Genomic DNA, 23,721 nt, shown 5'->3' on the forward strand with positions numbered 1-23,721 from the left:
TCTTGCGTGAGTATGTTCCCCAGAGCCTCAGGGATGCTTGGCACGCAGAGTTTGAGCACCTACATCAGGGTGCTATGACTGTGTCGGAGTATACAGTCCGTTTCAGTGAGTTAGCTCGTCATGCACCGGCTCTGGTTGCTATAGTCAGAGAGAGGGTTCGTCGCTTCATTGAGGGACTCCACCCCAGTATTCGGACCAATATGGCCAGAGAGTTGGAAATGGACATCACTTATCAGCAGGCAGTGAGCATTGCCAGGAGAGTGGAGGGCATGTTCGCCTGGGACAGAGAGGAGAGAAAGGCCAAGAGGTCTCGAGAGACTGGTCATTATTCAGAAGCTCGTGCGCCAGCAGCACGCTATGGTAGGGGTTTTGTGAGTCGCCATGTTCATTCAGCTCTTCCAGCAGCCAGCGGTGTTCCAGCTCCTCCTAGACCTCAGGTGCCCTATTATGCACCGCCAGTATCTAGTATGCCTCCTACTCGAGGTGTTATTACCGGCTAGTCCAGCAGGCCAGGTCCGAGTCAGTCTCAGCTGCCGCGTCCTCCGAGGGGTTGTTTTGAGTGTGGTGACACTCGTCATATGGTTAGAGATTTCCCCAGAGCCAGGAGGGGTGCACCTCCATAGATTTATCAGCCTCCACGTGCTCCACCGGGTCCTCCGGCCATTCTTCCAGCCCCATCTTGCACCCCACCTCCTCATCCAGCTCGAGGTGGAGGTCGGGGAGGTCGAGGTCGCCCTAGAAGGGGAGGCCAAGCCAGGTACTATGACCTTCCAGGCCGTTCAGAGGCCATTGCTTCAGATTCAGTCATCACAAGTATCGTCCTTGTCTTTCATAAGGATGCATCAGTATTATTTGACCTAGGCTCTACGTATTCATATGTGTCTTCTTATTTTGCTTCACATTTGAGGATATCTCGGGATTCTTTGAGTTCCCCTATTTATGTATCTACTCGTGTGGGAGATTCTCTTGTTGTGGACTGCGTATATCGGTCGTGTTTGATTGCTCTTAGTGGTTTTGAGACCAGAGTCGATTTATTATTGCTCAGCATGGTGGACTTTGATATTATTTTGGGCATGGACTGGTTGTCGCCCCATTATGCTATTCTTGATTGTCACGCTAAAACCGTGACGCTGGCTATACCAAGTTTACCGTGATTAGAGTGGAGAGGTACCTTAGAGTATACTCCTAGCAGAGTTATTTCTTTTCTTAAAGCTCAACGAATGGTTGAGAAGGGGTATTACGTGTATCTATCTTATGTGAGAGATGTCAGTATTGATACCCCTACAGTTGAGTCAGTTCCAGTAGTGAGGGACTTTCCAGATATGTTTCGAGTTGATCTTCCGGGCATGCCGCCCGACAGAGATATTGATTTTGGCATTGATTTGTTGTCGGGCACTCAGCCCATCTCTATTCCTCCATATCGTATGGCTCCTCCTAAATTGAAGGAGTTGAAAGAGCAGTTACAAGAATTTCTTGATAAAGGCTTCATTCGGCCTAGTGTGTCACCTTGGGGTGTTCATGTCTTATTTGTGAAGAAGAAGGATGGTTCTATGCGGATGTGTATTGATTACCACCAGTTGAACAAAGTCACAGTGAAGAACAGGTACTCATTGCCTCGTATTGATGACTTATTTGATCAGTTACAGGGTTCCATGGTGTTTTCCAAGATTGACTTGCGTTCTAGCTATCATCAGTTGAAGATTCGGGAGTCGGACATCCCGAAGACTGCTTTTAGGACCAAATATGGTCACTATGAGTTTCTTGTCATGTTATTTGGGCTGACCAATGCCCCAGCATCCATTATGCATTTGATGCACAGTGTGTTCCGGCCTTATCTTGATTCCTTCGTCATTGTGTTTATTGACGACATCCTGGTATATTCCCGGTCTCGGGAAGATCATAAGCAGCACCTGAGGACCGTGCTTCAGACTTTGGGGGAGAAGAGGTTGTATGCAAAATTTTCTAAGTGTGAATTCTGGCTTGATTCAGTGGCATTCTTGGGCCACATAGTGTCTTGTGATGGGATCAAGGTAGATCCGAAGAAGGTGGAGGCAGTGCAGAGTTGGCCCAGATCGTCATCAGCTACGGAGATCCGTAGTTTCCTTGGTTTGGTAGGGGATTACCGTCGCTTTGTGGGGGGATTTTCATCCATTGCAGCACCTATGACCAGGCTGACCTAGAAGGGTACTCCATTCAGGTGGACCGAGGAGTGTGAGGAGAGCTTTCAGAAGCTCAAGACAGCTTTGACTACAGCCCCAGTATTAGTATTGCCTACAGGTTTGGGGTCCTACACTGTCTATTGTGATGCCTCGAGGATTGGACTTGGAGAGGTATTGATGCAGGACGGTATGGTGATTGCCTAAGCATCTAGACAATTGAAGGTGCATGAGAAGAATTATCCGGTTCATGATCTCGAGTTAGCGGCTATTGTTCATGCCCTGAAGATTTGGCGTCATTATTTGTATGGTGTTCCCTGTGAGATTTACACTGACCACCGGAGTTTGCAGTACTTATCCAGGCAGAAGGACCTTAATTTGCATCAGCGGAGGTGGTTGGAGCAACTTAAAGACTATGATATCACTATATTATACCACCCGGGGAAGGCCAATGTAGTGGCCGACGCCTTGAGTCGCCGGGCAGAGAGTTTGGGGAGTTTGGCATATCTTCCGGCAGCTGAGAGGCCCTTAGCCTTGGATGTTCAGGCCTTAGCCAACCAGTTCATGAGATTGGATATTTCAGAGCCTAGCCGCGTATTAGCTTGTGTGGTTGTTCGGTCTTCTCTTTATGACCGTATCAAGGAGCGCCAGTATGATGATCCTCATCTTCTAGTCCTTCAGGACAGGGTTCGGCGAGGTGATGCTAGAGATGTGACTATTGCTGATGACGTTGTGATGAGGATGCAGGGCCGGATCTGTGTTCCCAATGTATATGGGCTTCGGGAGTTGATTCTCGAGGAGGCCCACAGCTCACGGTACTCCATTCATCCCGGTGCCGCGAAGATGTACCAGAATTTGAGACAGCACTATTAGTGGAGAAGGATGAAGAAGGATATAGTTGGGTTTGTGGCCAAGTGTCTAAACTGTCAGCAGGTCAAATATGAGCACCAGAGGCCGGGTGGATTACGTTAGAGGTTAGAGATCCCAGAGTGGAAGTGGGAGCGGATCACCATGGACTTTGTAGTTGGACTTCCACGGACTTTGAGAAATTCGATGCTATTTGGGTAATTGTGGATCGGCTGACCAAGTCAGCTCATTTTATTCCAGTATTGACCACTTATTCTTCTGAGAGGTTGGCTAAGATTTATATCAGAGAGATTGTCCTCCTTCATGGTATTTCAGTATCCATCATTTCAGACAGAGGTACACGGTTCACATCACGGTTTTGGAGAGCTGTACAGCAGGAGTTGGGTACTAGGGTGAAGCTGAGCACAGCCTTTCACCCTCAGACAGACGGGCAGTCCGAGCCCACAATTCATATTCTTGAGGATATGATCCATGCCTGTGTTATGGAGTTCGGAGGGTCATGGGACCAATACTTGTCACTTGCAGTTTTTGCTTACAACAACAGTTACCAGTCCAGCATTCAGATGGCACCATATGAGGCTTTGTATGGTAGGCGGTGCCGGTCCCCAGTGGGATGGTTTGAGTCGGGCGAGGCCCGATTGTTGGGCACAGAATGTTGGGTACAGGCCCAACAACAAGAAAAATTGCACAAGGTATAAAAATAAACACAAGAATATCACAACATCACATGAAAATCATCAACCCCACAACCCCACATCATCACATATCGTCCCTGACAATAGCCACTCTTATCGCTCCTATTGCCACCATTATCACTCCTATAGCCACCATTATCGCTCCGCCCAGACAATATCAATAATCACCCTTATCGCTCTTATTGCCACCCTTATCGCTCCACCCAAACAATATTCTAACATACACAACAACAGTAAAATGCCACCCTTATACCCATATAATATCAAAGGTGAAATTCCACTCTTATCTCCCCAAAATAATAACTCACACAACACAACAATATACACGGAAAATTAACACAGTAACATAATAAAATCAATTCATATCATAATTTGCCCAATGGCCACAACCAAATTCTAAAGATATAACAAAAATTAATTAATTTCACAACAAATAGCCCAAGGCTCCACACAATGTATATAACACCCAAAAATAATCAATAGTGATAGAAATTACTTAGCATAAAGCAAAACCTTCATTAATGCAAATTTAGATAATTATATTAACACTTATTCTTAAGCTCGCTTAAATTAATTATTTGCATAAGAAAATTTATTTTGAAATTAATTTTCAAGAAATATTAAACCAACAATACTCACAAAATTTCATAAATATTTCAAGTAACAATCACATAAAATTATCATATAAAAACAAATTTAACAATAAGGATTTAGGCATGGCAAACAGATGATTTAATAATTTTCCACAATTTCCTAATTTACTACACAATAATGCCTAAGACTTTAATTCAATGAATTTTGCACGTATAAGCCCGAGTACGTACTCGTCACCTCGCGTACACGGCTTTTCACATTTCACAAATGGCACATAAGACTCAATGCCTAAGGGATAATTCCCCCACTCGAGGTTAAGCAAGACACTTACCTTTTTGAAGTTAGGCCGATATTGCAAAATAGTCTTCTTGCTTGAATTGACCTCCGGACAGCTCACATCTATCCAAATTAATTGTATAACTCCATTAAAATTCGTCGAAAACAATTCCAGATAATAATACGTCGACATAAAAATTTATTTCAAAAAGTCAACAAAAGTCAACGCGGGACCCGCCCCTCGGAACCCGAAATAATTTTCATGAAATCCGAACACCCATTCCGATACGAGTTCAACCATACCAATTTTATCGAATTCCAATAACAACTCGACCTCCAAATCTTAAACTTTCGTTTTCAAACCCCCGATTTACACCTCAAAAACATGTAATCTAATCAGATTATTCGATGATAATTAAATATTATAGAGTAGAAATGATCACAAGGTACTTACCTCAAGTTTTTCCGTGAAAACCTTGCTCAAAAATCGCCCAACCTGAGCTTGAAATGCCCAAAACTGGCAAAAGCTCGGAACCCCTCTGTTTTTGTATTGCCCAAGGGTTTTCTCACCCACGGTGATTTCTTCGCACCTGCGGCTTCGCACCCGCGGTGATATTCTTCGCGCCTGCGGCTTCGCACCCGCGGCATAATTTTTTGCACCCGCGGTGCCTGGCCAGCCCATACATTTTCCGCTTCCGCGAATAATTCCTCGCATCTGCGAGCTCGTACCTGCGGCCCTTTTTTGCGCAGGTGCGATCATACCAGATTCCCAACTGCTTAAGCTCTTCCTCCAAATCTAAATTCGATCCGTTAGGCATCCGAACTCCCCCGAGGCCATCCGGGACCTCAACAAAATATACCATCAAGTCCTAAAATATCATACGAACTTAGTCAAATTCTTAAATCACATCAAACAACATCAAAACGACGAATCGCACCTCAAATCAAAATCTATGAACTTTGAACTTTCAAATTCTATATCTTGTGCCGAAACATATCAAATCAATTCGGAATGACTTCAAATTTTGCAAACAAGTCATAATTGATATAACGAAGCCATTCCCATTTTCGGAATCAAAATCCGGCCTCGTTATCAAAAATTCACCCTTCGGTCGGACTTTTCCCAAAATCTTATATTTTCTAACTTTTGCCAAAATGTGTCGAATTGTCCTACGAACTTCCAAATCCAAATCCCAACATACGCCTAGGTCCGAAATCATCATACGAAGCTATTGATATCATCAGAATTCTATTTCGATGATGTTTGCTCAAAAGTCAACTATCCGGTCAACTCTTTCCATTTAAGCTTCAAAATGATAATTTTTCTTTAAATTAAATTCCGAATCTTGCGAAAAACAAACTCGACCACACCCGCGGGTCATAATATATATTATGAAGTTGACATGGGACCTTAAGTCGTTGAACGGGGTGTTAATTCTTAAAACGACAAGTCGGGTCGTTACATTCTCCACCTCTTAAGCATACGTCCGTCCTCGATCGTGCCAAGAATCTTTCTGAGGACTATAAATTACTGCGTGTATTCTTACACACATACTTGTGGGTGATTCTACGTTCTCGCAATTTAACACGGGTCCGACGACACCATCTCAATTGAGATTATTTCTTTTCTCCATTCTTATAAGCTTTAAAGCAAATTCCCGAACTCTCCAATCATTTCCAAAAGGCCTGATTTTCACTTCGACACACGGTATTAGTCTCAACTGGCTATAGTAACTCATGCCTACGCACACATCAACTTTCTTGATAGTGTTGAAGTACTTCAAAAAAAATTCGGGTTGCTACATTCTTCCCCGCTTAGGATCATTCGCCCTCAAACACATAACATATTTATCTCTTCCTTTGCAAATCTCAATCCTTCAAATTTTACTAACTCCCAAATTTTTCAGAAAGTTTGGCAGAGTCCCTCCTGTAATTAGGCCTATCCACCGGCCAGAGTAACACCAAAATAACTCCTAACAACACATCTATAACCCAACAAAATACCTACAAGGTATATACCAATAACGCCAATCTCAGCATTACAAGCACTACATTATCATAATGATATCAGGACATGAAGCACATCATATGTATGCTCATCACCACATCTCTAGTCTTAAAAGTTGTTCATAATTAATTCCAGCATCATCAATTAATCTCATATTAACCACCACCTCATTTCAAATTTTTACAATACTGACAACAGAATGTGAGGCATGAAGACCTCATGATTGCTTACTCGGATTAATGAGTCGAATTTAACGCCACCTGAGCACTCATCTCATAGGTTAAAACTCAATGTTTACAGCACGAAAATGACTAAATATGCATAGAAAAATGTACAAGAATTATCAAATAAGCTTAACAGGCATGACTCCCTATTAATACTATTGTACAATTAAATTTTACAAAGGGAAAATTTTAAACTCATAAATATTTTACCACAAGTACCTCGTCCTTACCTAACTTGCATCGCGGCTTGCAGTCCGGTTTAAATATTTTATATCATGTAAAAATACGAGGATCTCGTCCTCAACTCCGAATCACAAGTATGTTGCACATTGTGCCAACTGAAATTTTCAATTTTCTTTCTTTCTTCTTTTCAATATATTTCATAAATAATTTTCACAACATATAATGAACCCTCCTACCGGTAGGGCATATAATTCATAAAAATTAGAATCAATTATTCCGAAACACATTAAACCCACTGTAATGAATAATAAAAATTACTTTTGGACTTATAGCCCTCAATGGTGTACAAAAATAAATGACAGACACGGGCTCACACCTTCAAATCTCCCAACAGGGATAAACATATAAGTGGCTCACAAATTTACGAAGCTCACCCATAAGTGGAGCATAATAGGAGGACTCGCCTCAATATTCAGAACTGAATAAAATTAAGAAAAATATCCTTTTATAATAAAAATCAGGATCGTACCTGTATCGACACCATCTGGTGTATTGTCCTCAGTCAAATCATAGTGATTAAATCAACGGGTCGGGCCTCCACCTCTTAAGCGCCCACTACCCGCCTGTCCTCCACCTCTAGCTGATTGTGCACATGGAGTATCAACTGGAATAAAGCTTGTGGCTGGAGTGTTCAGATAAAATCCACCCCTCCCAAGTCTGGGACAATCTCTCATGATATGCCTAGTATCACCACACTCATAACAACCCCTCTGAGGTCGCGGCTGCTCGTACTGAGTCTGTGCCGGATAACTGGAATAACCACTGCAAGAATCTCGTGTCGGTGGTGCACTGTAAACTGGAGCACTCCGAGTAATCTGATGTGCGGACTGAGCTGACCGACTGCTCGAGCCTCCGCTATAATGGGTTCTAGCTTAAGAGTAAAATCCACTGAACCCTCCAGATCTTCGAGACCTTTTGGCCTCCTTAGACTCTTTTTCCTTACCTAAAACACCCTCAATCTTCCTTGCAATCTCTACTACTTGTAGAAATGGAGTATCAATTTGCAATTCTCGAGCCATGCATATTTTAATATCATATTCGAGCCCCTCAATGAATCTGCGGACCCGCTCTCTGATTGTAGGAACCAAGATAGGTGCATGACATACTAACTCACTGAACCTGATAGCATATTCCGACACTGTCATAGTGCCATGACGCAACCGTTCAAACTTTGCGCGCCACGCATCTCTGAGAGTTTGGGGAACAAACTCTTTCAAGAACATTTCTGAAAATTGAGCCCAAGTTGGTGGTGTGGCATCGGCTGGTCTACCTTTTTCATAGATTTGCCACCACCGATACGCTGCGCCTGACAGTTGAAATGTAGTAAAGGAAACTCCGCTCACCTCCACAATACCCATGGTGCGGAGAATACGGTGACAATTATCTAGAAATTTTTGGGTATCCTCTGTAGCTGTGCCACTGAAAGTAGGTAGACTATACCTCTTAAACCTTCCAAGTCTCTTTTGTTCTTCTTCTGATGCCTAGGGCCTAACCTCAGGTCGAACCGGAATAACAGGTTGTACCGGTACTACACCCCCATTCTGCAGAATGTTTGGTACAACAAAGATCAATCCCGCCTGAGTTAATGTACCAAACATACTCGGGAACTGTGCTAAAGTCTCCTGAAGTCCGGGGGTAACAACAGGTGCTTCTGGTACCTGTCCTCCAACTGGAGCTACTAGTGGCTCCTCAACTATTGTTCTGACATGTGCTCTAGTCGTAGCACGTGCCCTTCCTCGACCTCTACCTCGGCCCTGGCCTCTTGCAGCCCTAGCAGTATGTGTGGATGCCCGCTCAGCTAACCCAGTAGCACGTGTCCTCACCATCTACGAGAGAATGGAGATACAAGGTTCAAATTCCAAATTCAACAAATTCCGCACGACGGGAATGAAAGAAATGGAAATTTTCTAACAGTTTTGTAGCCTCTCGAAAATAAGTACAGATGTCTCTGTACCGATCCGCAAAACTCTACTAGACTCGTTCTTGAATCGTAGAACCTATGAATCTAGAGCTCTGATACCAACTTGTCACGACCCAAAAATTCCTCCACAGGCGTCGTGATGGCACCCAGTCTCTAAGACTAGGTAAGCCGATTTCAATTACATTTTTGGAGCTATTTTGTTTTAAATAAATAACCAAAACTAACAGCGGAACAAATATGAATGTACAACCTCCCAAGACTAGTAGTACTGAGTCACGAACTCTAACTGAATACATGGAATGATCACGAGAACCGAATATACAATACTGTTTGATAAAACAATTAACAGTACAATGAAATGAAAAGACTCCAAGGGACTGCGACGACCAAGCAGCTCTACCTTGAATCCTTACGATCCCGCTTTAACTCTTCTCAAGTCCAATAACTCCAATACCTAGCTCTGCACAAAAATGTGCAGAAGTGTAGTATGAGTACACCACGGTCGGTACCCAGTAAGTATCAAGACTAACCTCAGTGGAGTAGAGACGAGGTACAATCAAGACACTCACTAGTCTAATAGCTTGTGCAATATAATATACAAAATAATAGGAAGCAGATAACAATAAGGGAAACATAAAACAACCAGTAATATGCACAGCAGACAACAAGAATACCATTAATATAGCTCAACAATTAATAAATACAATTACACACAATAAATAAAATCCTTCAAATAAATATCTTTCACATATAATTCTTTCAAATAACTCTCTTTCAAATATAATTTTCTCAAATAATTACCTTTCAAATATAATTCTTTCATATAATACCTTCTACATAAAAACCCTTTCAAATAAATATTTTGAATATAATTCTTTCAATTAAAAATTCACTATGTGACACCTCATTTCATAATCATAAAAATACGGGTCCCAGCCCCTTTCCATATTTTTCGTAAATACGGGTCTCAACATATTTTTCATATTTTCATGGCACCTCGTGCCCATAATTAAATCATCATATTTTTCGGCACCTCGTGCCCTCATTTCATATCATAACTGCACGGACAATTCACGTGCCAAATATCATTATCATTTAATCACAGCACCTCGTGCCCACAATTCATATCACAACTGCACGGACAATTCATGTGCCAATATCCTCATTATTTACTCACGGCACCTCGTGCCCACATTTCATTTTATAATCCACCTGGCAATAGCCACGGGCTCTCAATTTTTACATAAATCATATTTTCATCAATTTACCAGCAACAAGAAAAATTACACAAGGTATAAAAATAAACACAAGAATATCACAACATCACATGAAAATCATCAATCCCACAACCCCACATCATCACATATCGTCCCTGATAATAGCCACCCTTATCGCTCATATTGACACCCTTATCGCTCCTATTGCCACCCTTATCGCTCTTATTGCCACCTTTATCGCTCTGCCTAGACAATATTCTAACAAACACAACAACAGTAAAATGCCACCCTTATACCCATATAATTTCAACGGTGAAATGCCACCCTTATCTCCCTAAAATAATAACTCACACAACACAATAATTTACTCGGAAAATTAACACGGCAACATAATAAAATCAATTCATATCACAATTTGTCCAACGGCCATAACCAAATTCCAAAGATATAACAAAAATCAATTAATTTCACAACAAATGGCCCAAGGCTCCACACAATGTATATAACACCCAAAAATAATTAATAGAGATAGAAATTACTCAGCATAAAGCAAAACCTTCATTAATGCAAATTTAGATAATTATATTAACATGTATTCTTAAACTCGCTTAAATTAATTATTTGCATAAGAAAATTCATATTGGAATTAATTTTTAAGAAATATTAAACCAATAATACTCACAAAATTTCATAAATATTTCAAGTAACGATCACATCAAATTATCATATAAAAATAAATTCAACAATAAGGATTTAGGCATGGCAAACAGATGATTTAATAATTTTCCACAATTTCCTAATTTACTACACAATAATGCCTAAGACTTTAATTCAATGAAATTTGCGCGTATAAGCCCGAGTACGTACTCGTCACCTCGCGTACACGGATTTTCACATTTCACAAATGGCACATAAGACTCAATGCCTAAGGGGTAATTCCCCCACTCGAGGTTAAGCAAGACACTTACCTTTTTGAAGTTAGGCCGATATTGCAAAATAGCCTTCTTGCTTGAATTGACCTCCGGACAGCTCAAATCTATCCAAATTAATTGTATAACTCCATTAAAATTCGTCGGAAATAATTCCGGATAATAATACATCGACTTAAAAATTTATTCCAAAAAGTCAACAAAAGTCAACGCGGGACCGCCCCTTTGAACCCGACATAATTTTCATGAAATTCGAACACCCATTCCGATATGAGTTCAACCATACCAATTTTATCGAATTCCAATAATAACTCGACCGCCAAATCTTAAATTTTCGTTTTCAAATTCCTAAGTTCAAACCCTCGATTTACACCTCAAAAATATGTAATATAATCGGATTATTCGATGATAATTCAATATTATGGAGTAGAAATGATCAAAAGGGACTTACCTCAAGTTTTCCCGTGAAAACCTCGCTCAAAAATCGCCCAACCCGAGCTTGAAATGCCCAAAAATGGCAAAAGCTCGGAACTTCTCTGTTTTTGTATTGCCCGGGGGTTTTCGCACCCGCGGTGATTTCTTCGCACCTGCGGATTCGCACCCGCGGTAAAATTCTTCGCACCCGCAGCTTCGCACCCGCAGCTTTGCACCTGCGATGGATTTCTTCGCGCCTACGGCTTCGCACCCGCGGCATAATTTTTCGCACCCGCAATGCCTGGCCAGCCCATGCATTTTCCGCTTCCGCGACTAATTCCTCGCATCCGTGAGCTCGTACCTGCGGCCCTTTTTTGCGCAGGTGCGATCATACCAGATGCCCAGCTGCTTCAGCTCTTCCTCTAAATCCAAATTCGATCTGTTAGGCATCCGAACTCCCCCGAGGCCCCCCGGGACCTCAACCAAATATACCATCAATTCCTAAAACATCATACAAACTTAGTCAAATTCTTAAATCACATCAAAACGACGAATCGCACCTCAAATCAAAATCTATGAACTTTGAACTTTCAAATTCTATATCTTGTGCCGAATCACATCAAATCAATTTGGAATGACTTCAAATTTTGCACACAAGTCATAATTGATATAACAAAGCCACTCCCATTTCTGGAATCGAAATACGGCCTCGTTATCAAAAATTCACCCTTCGGTTGGACTTTTCCCAAAATTTTATATTTTCCAACTTTTGCCAAAATGTGTCGAATTGTCCTACGAACTTTCAAATCCAAATCCGAATATACGCCCAAGTCCGAAATCATCATACGAAGCTATTGACATCATCAGAATTCTATTCCGAGGTCGTTTGCTCAAAAGTAAACTCTCAGTTAAACTCATTCCATTTAAGCTTCAAAATGAGAATTTTTCTTTAAATTAAATTCTGAATCTTCTGAAAATCAAACTCGACCACACCCGCAGGTCATAATACATATTATGAAGTTGCTTGGGACCTTAAGTCATTGAACGGGGCGTTAATTCTTATAACAGCAAGTCGGGTCGTTACAGAAAGGCCTAAGCCTAATTTAAGTTGAAAATTTCATGATAGACTAAAGGTTCAAGTGGGTACGCACAAGACCAAACTTTGGACGAGCATATATATATATATATATATATATATATATATATATATAAGGAGTTATGTGATGGATGACCTATCAAATTAAAGATATTTGAGTCTAGTTTCTAATGCTTCAAACCGTTCATCATTTGGACACTCCTACCAGCAGTTATGACCAAATTTCTAAAGGTTGGCAGAATGCAATTCTACAGCCAATTCTGTGACCGTAGAAGTGGTTATGCGACCGCAAAATTGTCGCAGACCTGTCCAGTGAGGCACATTTCTGGGCATCAGTTTGCAGTGCATTGTGCGACCCGCATACCAATTGTGTGGTCCATTATGCGACCGCAGACCTAAGTTCGGAGGGTTAATTTTTTTATTTTCATAACCCGACCCCATTTTAATAAATAGCCTTTGGGGCTTATTTTGGGGTGTTTTTCTGAGGGTTTTAGAGAGAAGTAAGAGCATTTTAGAGAGAGAATGAGGGAACCTAACATTCTAATCATCCAATCTTGCACCAATCTTCATAACCCGACCCCATTTTGATAAATAGCCTTTGGGGCTTATTTTGGGGTGTTTTTCTGAGGGTTTTAGAGAGAAGTAAGAGCATTTTAGAGAGAATGAGGGAACCTAACATTCTAATCATCCAATCTTGCACCAATCTTCAAGAATCAAGGAATCCAATCACAAGATCTTCATCTAAGAGGTAAGATTCAAACCCATAGTCTTCAATTTTGAGTTTGGGATAAAAGATGGGTGATTGAGAGTATGATTCTTGGGTGTAAGAGTATTATGCATATATGCTTGTACCAATAAGGTTTATGGTAAGATTGTTGAGCTCAAATAAGTAAGGATTAGGTTGTGGAGTGAAGGAAATCTTGTAGAAGAACCTTATAACCAAATTTGCACACCTAGTGTTTGATAAAATGCTCAAATGAGCTGAAACCATGCATATCTTCCTAATTATGGTTCACTTTTGTTATGTTTCTAAATAGATTAAAGTTTCTAGGATTTCTGAAACATTGTAGTAATGTAAGGAAAGCTTAAAAAGATTAGAGTCGTCTGGAGGTCAATTCACGTGAGAATGCTATTTTGGAATATCGGCCTAACTCTGTTAAGGTAAGTGTCTTATCTAACTTTGTGGGGGTGGGGGGGGGGACTACCCCTTAGAATTTGAGATGATTGTGTCATTCGTGTTATATGAAGGTCGTGTACGCGAGGTGACGAGAGGGTACACGACCTATATGTGGTATTTGACCTGGTTGGACCGTTAGGCTCCTTTTATACACTTGTTTATAAAATTCATGTCATGATTATATCTTTTGTTGTTAGAATTGTTTGTACGTGCTTTACTTGAAATTGTTAGCACATATTCCATCCTTGTTGTCAAGTTCACCCTTATATGTTCATTGTTGATCGTAGTCACTTGTTGAATTACTGCTTTGTCTGTTACATGCCTTAATTGTTAATTGATGCTCATAAACTGTGCCTTGATTGTGGATTGTTATTACCTTGCTATTTGATTTCGTGATCTATCGTGTAGCTTTTTTCATTAATTGTGACTTCTTTGTGTAGACTCGTTCTTCCCTTTTATTTTGTGGTACACCGTAGTTGGTTGTAAATTGGTTGTTTAATTTGTGTTGCTGGAGGAGCGGGTTACACACCGCAACGGAATTAAATAAAAATAAATATATTGGAGGATCGGGTTGTACGCCGCAACGGAATTAAATGAAAATGAATATATTGGAGGATCGGGTTACACGCTGCAATGAAATTAAATGAAAATGAATATATTGGAGGATCCGGTTGCACGCCGCAACAGAATTAAATGAAAATGAATATATTGGAGGATCGGGTTACATGCCGCAACAGAATTTAATATGAATATATTGGAGGATCGGGTTGCACGCCGCAACGGATATGCAAATATGAAATTATTGTGTTATTAAGGTTAATTCTGATTATGATTCTCATGATGCATTCCATGTTAGGACGGTTATTGTGGTTTCTTAAATCACTTCATTATATTTTGAACATAATTAATCAATCGTCAATATATTCAAAATGGAACAATATGGACTTCTTGGGTGAATCATCCATCATATGTGATATGATAAGTTGCTGAAAATTTAGCAGATTTAAATGAAAAGAATTTTCAAGTTGTTCTACTGTGTGTCTTAAAAAAAATATAACTCATATCTTATTCGGAGATTTACTATTTTAAATGGTGGTTATATTTTTACTCAAATTGATATCTAATTTACTCATTATCTTATTGTCGAGTAATTTACACGAAAATTGTTATTTCATATTACTTTAATAAATTCCATATTTATCTCGTTAAGATTTGATTGAATGTCTTATTTGTATAAATATAATATTTTATCGGATATCATATATTTTTAAACTAAGTTCAATTGATATCCTATCTATACAACCTATCCACTATTTTACCTTATTTAAATCCTAAATTGGCTTGATAACTCATTAGACACTTTACTGTGTTCAAATTGGAATTGTATTTAATTATATTTAAATTGTTCATTATTTCATGGTAAGGACGAGAGTAAGAGCACGATGGGTGATGTCGTGCTGTGTTTATATTATAGTTGTACTCTGACTGTGTTGTTGCTTAATTGCTTGATTGTTTGCTCGATGCCATCTTTGTTTTCATTATTGAATTGAATTGGAAATTCTTCTATTATTGGCCTTATATTGATATTCTTTCCTTGTTAGATTTATGTAACATATTGTACAGGTTTATATGTCTGGTAGGTGTCTTGACCTGGCCTCGTCACTACTCTACCGAGGTTAGGCTTGATACTTACTGGGTACCGCTGTGGTATACTTACGCTACACTTCTGCACATCTATTTGTGCAGATCCATGTACCTTAGTGTTGTTGATAATCTTACTAATTGATCGGACATTACTGTGGAGATTTAAGGTATACATGTTGTCACGTTCGCAAGCCTCAGAGTCACCTTCTGATATTTTCTTGCACTGTTGATTCTATTCTGGAACAGTTGTATTTAGAGATTTTCTAGTAAACTCTGTAGAGTTTCTGACTTGTACTACCTGTTTTGGGATTGTAGGAAAATTTTCTATTTCATATTTATTCCAGATATTTGGTTGATTTATTATCATTTCAACTGAATATTTTTAAAATTGCTAATATTATTCTAACGTTGGCTTGCCTAGCAAGTGAAATGTTAGGCGTCATCATGGTCCCGAAGGTGGGAATTTCGGATCTGTGACAGAATGCTTTTTCTGGAGTACTAATTGTGACTTTCTTTATGATCCTTCATCTAAAGCTATAATTTTTGTGCAGGAATCTCACTTCAATTTGTCTATTGGGGAAACCTGTGGTGTTTTTCAACTAATGTGGTAATTAAGTTGTTATTCACATTCTTATTGCAGGTATGTTTATATATGAAAAAAGCTTTATTAGGGGGTCTTGGTTGGCTTCCTATTTTTAACTTTTGCATATTTTATTCCTTTTAAAATCACTTCATCTATTATGTATTTCATTAAATTTTAATTTTCTGACGAAATTAGATTCCTGATCAACGTGGTAATAGATTTTTACTACTATTTCATTCATTCTTGTTTCTTTCATCTTCGATACTAGAATTAATACTCTTCAAATGAAGTTTTTTGGGTTGTGGGCTATGTTTATGCTTTTGGTTGAGAATTTCATGTAACTTCGCCTACCCATTGTAAAGACGTTAATACTAGGACGAGGTTACTCATTTACCACATATACAATCTTCCCAAAATTTAACCTCATAAATTGAGTCTTTGTAGGATAATAAATTACTAATGTTATATTTATATGTACCTTTTCGAAGAAAATTGTAAGATTGGGCTCTTATCAAGTAGTGATAGAAACGAAAAGAGATACATAACTAGCGACTTCGAATTTTGTGATTTTTGTACATAACTGGCTTCTAAGATTACAGAGAAAAATTAATTACCTCATCTCATGGTGATGAATAGGGACATGATTTAATGCAGTCAGATTTATAAATTTTCGATAAATCAACAAAATCAATGATTTCCTTTAATGTTGAGAACAAACAATTAAGCATTTGAATTATCCGATAGGCACATCCAATTCAGTTTTTTTAAAATTCATCATATAAGTAAATTTATTTTTAAGTTAACACAACTTTCAAGATATATAAATATGTCCCCAAAAGAATAGCACTAACAGTGAAAGAAACCATAAATTAGGGCATAGTCGCTTATACTATGATACTAAGAGTCAAAATAGTTAAAATGCAAACTTATAAAAATACATACATAAGGTACACGCGCAGCACCCGTACCTAGAGACTAGTAATATATAGAATTATTGATGTCATTAGTCATGTAAATGAAATTGTGTAAAAAAATTGTTTAGTACGAGTATTGGATGTGAGACTTTCTTCTAAATATGTGCTTCAACACTATAAAATGAATTTATTAACTGAATTGTGACGACTAGTTATATGTTAATAACATGAATATAGTTAAGACTTACAAAATAATTTACAGGATTTAAGCATGACATATTAAGGCTTACAGTAAGTAATAATCGAAAATTATATCGGAGGTAAGAAAAAAAATTATTTTTTTATATATTAAAAGATTTTATTTACCAAGAAAAAAACTGTACTTGATAAAATAAAACCCAAGAAAAAAAGAGGTTGGAGTTGGATATAGGGCCTAACATCAGCAAACCGCTTAACTACAGTTAGCCAGCTATTATGCTAAAGAAAGAAATTTAGGACCCGTTTCGACATAGATTTTCAAATATTTTTTGAAAAAGTGAATTTGGGTGAAGGTTGATATGAAATTAAAAATGTGGTTAGACACGAATTTTGGGGCAAGTTCTTTTGACATGTTAAAATGTCCTCTCTTTTTTTAAGCTAACTAGTTAGAGATGCCTGTGCTAAGCACAGGCCCAACAATGTTATAATGACAGGGATGATTTTGTTATCTATATTAGCAAGGCCAAATTTTCCTTTGTTGCACTTAAATCTCAATTCCTTTGTGCGCTCGTTCATACAAAATTATAAAGAAGAATTAAAAATACTAAAACTAACGATTAGTAATAACAATTAGTAAAATACTCTTCCTTTATTAGCTAGAGTAAAGATGTCAGCACCAATTGACACCAGTTTAGAACACCTTGATCGTCAAAAAGGTCAGAAACCTCTTCTTTTTCTCTATTGACAAAAACTCAGGAATCTCTTCTTTTCCTCTATTGATATAACCTGTATGCTGATTGAATAGATTTTTTCGTTCGTGGTTTAGTAGCAGGCTTCTCTTCGGAGTTTCTTTTGATCGTGTTGCTCTTCACTGCTTCATGTAATTCCACATTGCAACCAAGAAGAGGATAAAGAGCAAGGAGATAATAAAAAAATATGATGTGTTTGATTAACATCGAAAAGCATGTAAATTGGTTTTCTCTGAAAGTTGTATAACGAAAACTAAGAGGAGCGCCACCAAGATCTTATTAATTCATGCCTGCATAAAATAAATCTTTTCTTTATCATTGATCCAAAATACGATAAAAACTATAAATATCCCAAGCCTTCGATTAAATATAAGACTATGGAAACTCTCTAAAAGAAGTGCCAATATAGTAGCACTCTAAAAGACAAAATAAAAATAAGGGGAAAAAAATATTTATTAAAATAATTCGATTCATGTCAAGCAAAAGTTTTCAAACATATGATTGAAAACAATAACCTTGAGACCATGAGCTTTGTGATGTTATTATGCATGAGTTAAACAGCCATAGCCGGAGCCACAATCTCATTCAGAGTCAGAATAACCATCACATGTGTGTATCAAATATCAACCATGGGTCGAGACAGTAATAAACCTTTTCTTGAATAGCCTAATGCTTCATGTCATAGATACCTCTAGATAATAACTACCTGATCATCAACCACAGCTCCCTTAAAATTTATCAAGACCTTTAATTTTTTGCATCTTAATGTGAATTCCCCCATAAAATGGTTTGGTCGTATGCACTACCATGTTAATCCCCAAACAACAGTTTATCTCAACCAGTTACAAAGTCAAAAGAGTAATTCAATATAATACCAGCAAAGAAAAAGATACAGTACTCTGCAACTTTGATTAAATATAAAATATTGAGTGAAATAAAATTATGTGGCAATTAGGTGCATCACCTTGCACAGACATCATTGTCACTACTACTTATAAGGTGCGTGAAAAAAAAAAAAAAAAATCAGCAAAAGCTTTCCACAAGAAATCATCATTTATTATCCTTGAATCATGAGTGTGTAATTTCTAGGAAATAAATAACAGGGGAGTGAATAACTAAATATAAATCATCTAAAAGAAGAAAAATGGTAATTATATATGCACAAATTGCTTTACTTCCAGGTCTGCAATAAAATCAGAGTTGAATTGAGATGGCAAAAAGTTAGCATTCAATATGCTAATATTTGAACTTGTACTTGATTGGGTTCAACTGCTGAGGACATCCGTTCAAATAGTATTTATCAAATTTAAAAGATAAAATAACTAAATACAATTAATGAACATTAATATAAATCAAGAAGATTGCTTTGATTTGCACAAATTAGTAAACGTGTACTTGTGCTTGCCTTAGGAATGCATTTGTTTTGTTTTCCTCTTCTTTTCTGCTTGTCCAATTGTTGCATTCATCACCACATACATATTTTATTTGTCTAAAGAGAAAGCTGAAGATTTGCTGTTACTTGAACAAATGAGAAGATACTATCATGTACCATAACTTTTTGATATTTCAGGTGAATTAGGAATTAACATAGATATCTAGTCAAAAAAAAAACTAACCAATCAATCTTATGCTTAGTACCATCCTTTCTCAGAATTTCAGTTTCATCTAGAGGGACATCTGGGGTAAGTCTGAAAATGGGGCACATATTAATTGGGAACAGTAAATCCCAAATAAAAGATGGTCAATGACAAAAATATAGCATACAATGAGTAACACACTGGTAGCTGCATAAAAATTAAAAGAAAACGTATATATCTGCGACTCTTAATTAAGTTCATGCTAATTAATTAATTCCAACTCACACCAATCACCACTGCTCCATGAAATGTCTCATCTCCAAGAGGCGGTGCCCTACAAATTGGGACTTTTTCATTACCATCGTGAATTAAAATATATCTCGTACACACTAACCTCCCTAGAACCCCACTAGTGAGATTATATTGGGTTGTTGTTGTATTGTGAATTAAAATATATCACCAAGCGGACAATACATGTTAAATCATGCATTTAGTTCATAATGCACCTAAAGTAAAGTAATATTTGAAGCACTACCAGATTATGGATATATTTATAAAATTGGATCATCAAAATGCTTTTATCTGAAGAATCGAGAGAATATATTTTAGTATTATACTGTAAATAGATGTTTCTCTTACTTAACATTACTATTTTTTTTGCTGTAATCAGATGAAGAAGAAAGAAAAAATAATTATTTATTGTTTCAGGCATACCGTCAAACACATGGGTGCATCAGTGTGCCAAAGGAATTAAGTTTGCTTACCGAAAGATCAGATTCCGTATTCATTAATTATACTTGAGCATGCACCTAGGCATCGATTTTCACATATGCAGAAACACAGATCATGCACCCCAAATATTTTATTCCTAAACATCTATGTGAAAAGAGGTAAAAATAGTGACATGCACATAAAACATAAACCAAAAATTTTCACCATATGAGGAAAATTAACTAAAAGATATTTATCAAAATTCCATCGTAAAGGAATTAGTGCCAAAAGAAAACAAATAAAGAAACATGAAAAAACTCACCGCAAATCACAGGCACAGAAGAGCCGAAGAGGTGAAAAGAAAGAGCAAATGAAAAATCTGGAAATCAAACAAAAAGCTAAAAGTAAGAGGGATGAAGTAAGAATGAAGAGAAGCTGAAATAAATCCGGAGTAAAGCACAGAACATGCGACTATTGAGTGCACATCTAGCTATTTGCAAACGGTGTGGCCTACCTGAGAAATTTACAGAGCAAAAATGCACTTTCAGATTAAAGAACCAAGAAACAGGGATGATATCAAAATAGAACTGAAAGTGTTAGACAGTTGTCTCACCAAAATAAAAAAAAATAGCACGTGTAAGGAAATATTAAATGACGGTAGTTGAAGAGTAAAGTTCCAAAATGACCATGATAAACATTAATATTTACTGAATTGCCCATGTTCGTACACCCAACTACGTAAAATGTCCCAAATGGCGATGATTTGGTCCAAAAAGAAGTGTTTGTTAGGAAATAAAAGCAATTTAGTAAAATATGAATATGAACAAGTTATGAAATAAAAGTAATTTAGTAAAACATAAACAAGAAATAGAGATAAAGAGAAGGAAGAGTATTTCTTCTTCAATTGTGTTATTTTTCTATCTATTACAAGGCTTTTATATATGCATGAAAAGTAAAGAAAAATATGTTATTAAATATGTCATTAAGCATAAAAATATGTTATTTAATATGTCATTAAGCATTTGAGAAGATCATGGAGGAAGAGTAGACATCCACCATAATTTGATTTTTCTTATAATACTCCCCCTTGGATGTCCATAGATAATGTGCCTCGTTAAAACTTTATTAGGAAAAAAAATCCTAGTGAAGGAAAAAGAGTACACATGTTTAGAAATACGCCTTTTGGTTGCCTCGTTAAAAAAACTTGCAAGGAAAACTCAGTGGGACAAACCCTTGTAAGGAAAAAAGAGTACAACGCGTATTAACTCCCCCTGATGAGAGCATCAATTCACATCCTTGAGCCTTCGCATCCCAATCTTGTACACTAGTTTCTTGAAGGTTGATGTCGGTAGAGATTTGGTGAATAAATCAGCCATATTATCACTTGAACGGATCTGTTGCACATTGATATCACCATTCTTTTGAAGATTATGCGTGAAAAATAACTCCGGTGAAATTTGTTTTGTCCTATACCCTTTTATGAATCCTCCCTTCAATTGGGCTATGCATGTTGCATTATCTTCATACAAAATTGTGGGTAGTTTGCCACACTTCAAACCACATTTGTCTCGAATAAGGTGTATTATAGACCTCAACCATACACATTCTCGACTTGCTTCATGAATAGCAATTATCTCAACATGATTAGATGACGTAGCCACGATTGATTGCTTAGTCGATCGCCAAGATATGGCAGTGCCTCCATATATAAACACATAGCCTGTTTGAGATCGAGCCTTGTGTGGGTCAGATAAATACCCAGCATCGGCATAACCAACAAGATCGGGACTGCAATCATTGCCATAAAATAATCCCATATCGGTAGTCCCTTTTAGATACCGCAATATGTGTTTGATTCCATTCCAATGTCTCCTTGTCGGAGCAGAGTTATATCTTGTTAAGACATTAACTGAAAAAGTTATGTCAAACCTTGTAATGTTAGAAAGATATATTAGTGCACCAATTGCACTAAGATATGGTACTTCGGGACCAAGAAGCTCTTCATTATTTTCATGAGGTCGGAATGAATGTGCTTTATCCATATAGAATCGCTTTAAAATCTTTTTAGTGTATGCTGATTGATGAACAAAAATTTCATCTTTCATATACTCAATTTGTAGACCAAGACAAAATTTTGTCTTTCCAAGATCTTTCATTTCAAATTCTTTCTTTAAATAGTCTACTGCTTTAGGAAGCTCCCTAAGAGTTCCAATGATATTTAAATCATCAACATACACGGTGATTATAACAAATTTAGATCCATATCTTTTTATAAAGACACAAGGACAAATTGAATCATTCTTGTACCCTTCTTTCAACAGGTACTCACTCAGGGAATTATATCACATGCGCCCTGATTGTTTCAATCCGTATAAGGATTTTTGAAGCTTTATTTAATAAATTTCTTGGAAACCTTAATATGTTGCAGAACAATTTAAATCCTTCAATGATTTCCATTATACGCATATCACGTTTTTCTTGTATTGCCAGATTAAAACCTGAAATGGCGACATCCACCACAGGAGAACATGTCCCTATATAATCAACGCCGAGATATTTACAAATCTTCTTGTGACACAAGTCGTCTTTATGTCTATCGACTTGACCCTTTTTTCGCACAAGAACACATTTATACCTCCACTGGCTTTATACTTTCAGGTGTTGGGACTATCCGTCCAACTTCATATTTTTCAGGTGAAATCAATTTTCATTGCGTATTTTTCATTTGGCCAATCATTTATCTGTCCAAATTTCATGACAGATTTGAGCTCAAGATCCTCGTCAATATTAATAATATTGAGCGCTACATTATATTAACAATATCGTCGACGATCATTTTATATCGGTTCTACTATTACCCAATAAAGACATAACTTATTGAGATCTTTTTATTTTATTATTTTCAGGTACCTGAGCCTCTCCCGTGAGGTCTTATGAAGTGTTATGTCGTGGTGCTCTTTTAGAGCATTTGCCTTCTTATTATGACCAGCTTGAACATTTGCTCCTCTCCTTCTTCAAAGAGTTTTATCTTTGGAACCGATTAGTCTATTATGCTTCATGCATGCCATAGACTCTATTCATTATGAACTTTATTTTATTTGGAGCATTAGCAGCTGAATATGACATTTAGCTTTGGGTCAGCAAATACGTCTGGCAATATTTTTCAAATGAATTATCACTTGAACTTCAAGTTCATATTTTCTCGTTCGAGGATCTAGATGTACTCATAATAATTCATTACATGCATTACTTTTTCAGCTGCCCATTTTCTCCCCTATTCTTGGGATCACCAACACATATCCCTAGCCTTATTTGGGGATTCATCTTTGTGCATTGTGGTGGAATAATTAAATCATATAGTACATTCATATTTCTAGATGGAAATTATTTGGTTCCTGACCCTGAACCGATTGTGATAGGGAGAACTTATCATAACTTGGCTAGATACGTACAAGTGCTGTTGTATATTAAATAATACATCACATACCAAATTTTATTTTGGCAATTTTGTTCTCATAACCAATGGTT

General features: G+C 37.6%; 1 long non-coding RNA gene across 2 annotated transcripts; it reads right to left on the bottom strand.

The window, feature by feature from the left end:
• Window positions 1–17,661: 17,661 nt before the first annotated feature.
• LOC107819922 (uncharacterized) lies at window positions 17,662–20,811 on the bottom strand. 2 transcript variants are annotated; one of them, XR_012702711.1, is made up of 4 exons: window positions 20,708–20,811; window positions 20,516–20,572; window positions 19,311–19,816; window positions 17,662–18,195 (listed from the first exon to the last, which is right to left on the bottom strand). It is a non-coding gene; the product is annotated as an uncharacterized LOC107819922 (long non-coding RNA). The 2 variants fall into 2 exon arrangements; XR_001655814.2 differs by lacking the exon at window positions 17,662–18,195 and having other exon boundaries at window positions 19,138–19,816.
• Window positions 20,812–23,721: the final 2,910 nt, after the last annotated feature.

The sequence above is a fragment of the Nicotiana tabacum genome, chromosome 19, assembly GCF_000715075.1.
Source record: "Nicotiana tabacum cultivar K326 chromosome 19, ASM71507v2, whole genome shotgun sequence".
Classification (NCBI taxonomy): domain Eukaryota; kingdom Viridiplantae; phylum Streptophyta; class Magnoliopsida; order Solanales; family Solanaceae; genus Nicotiana; species Nicotiana tabacum.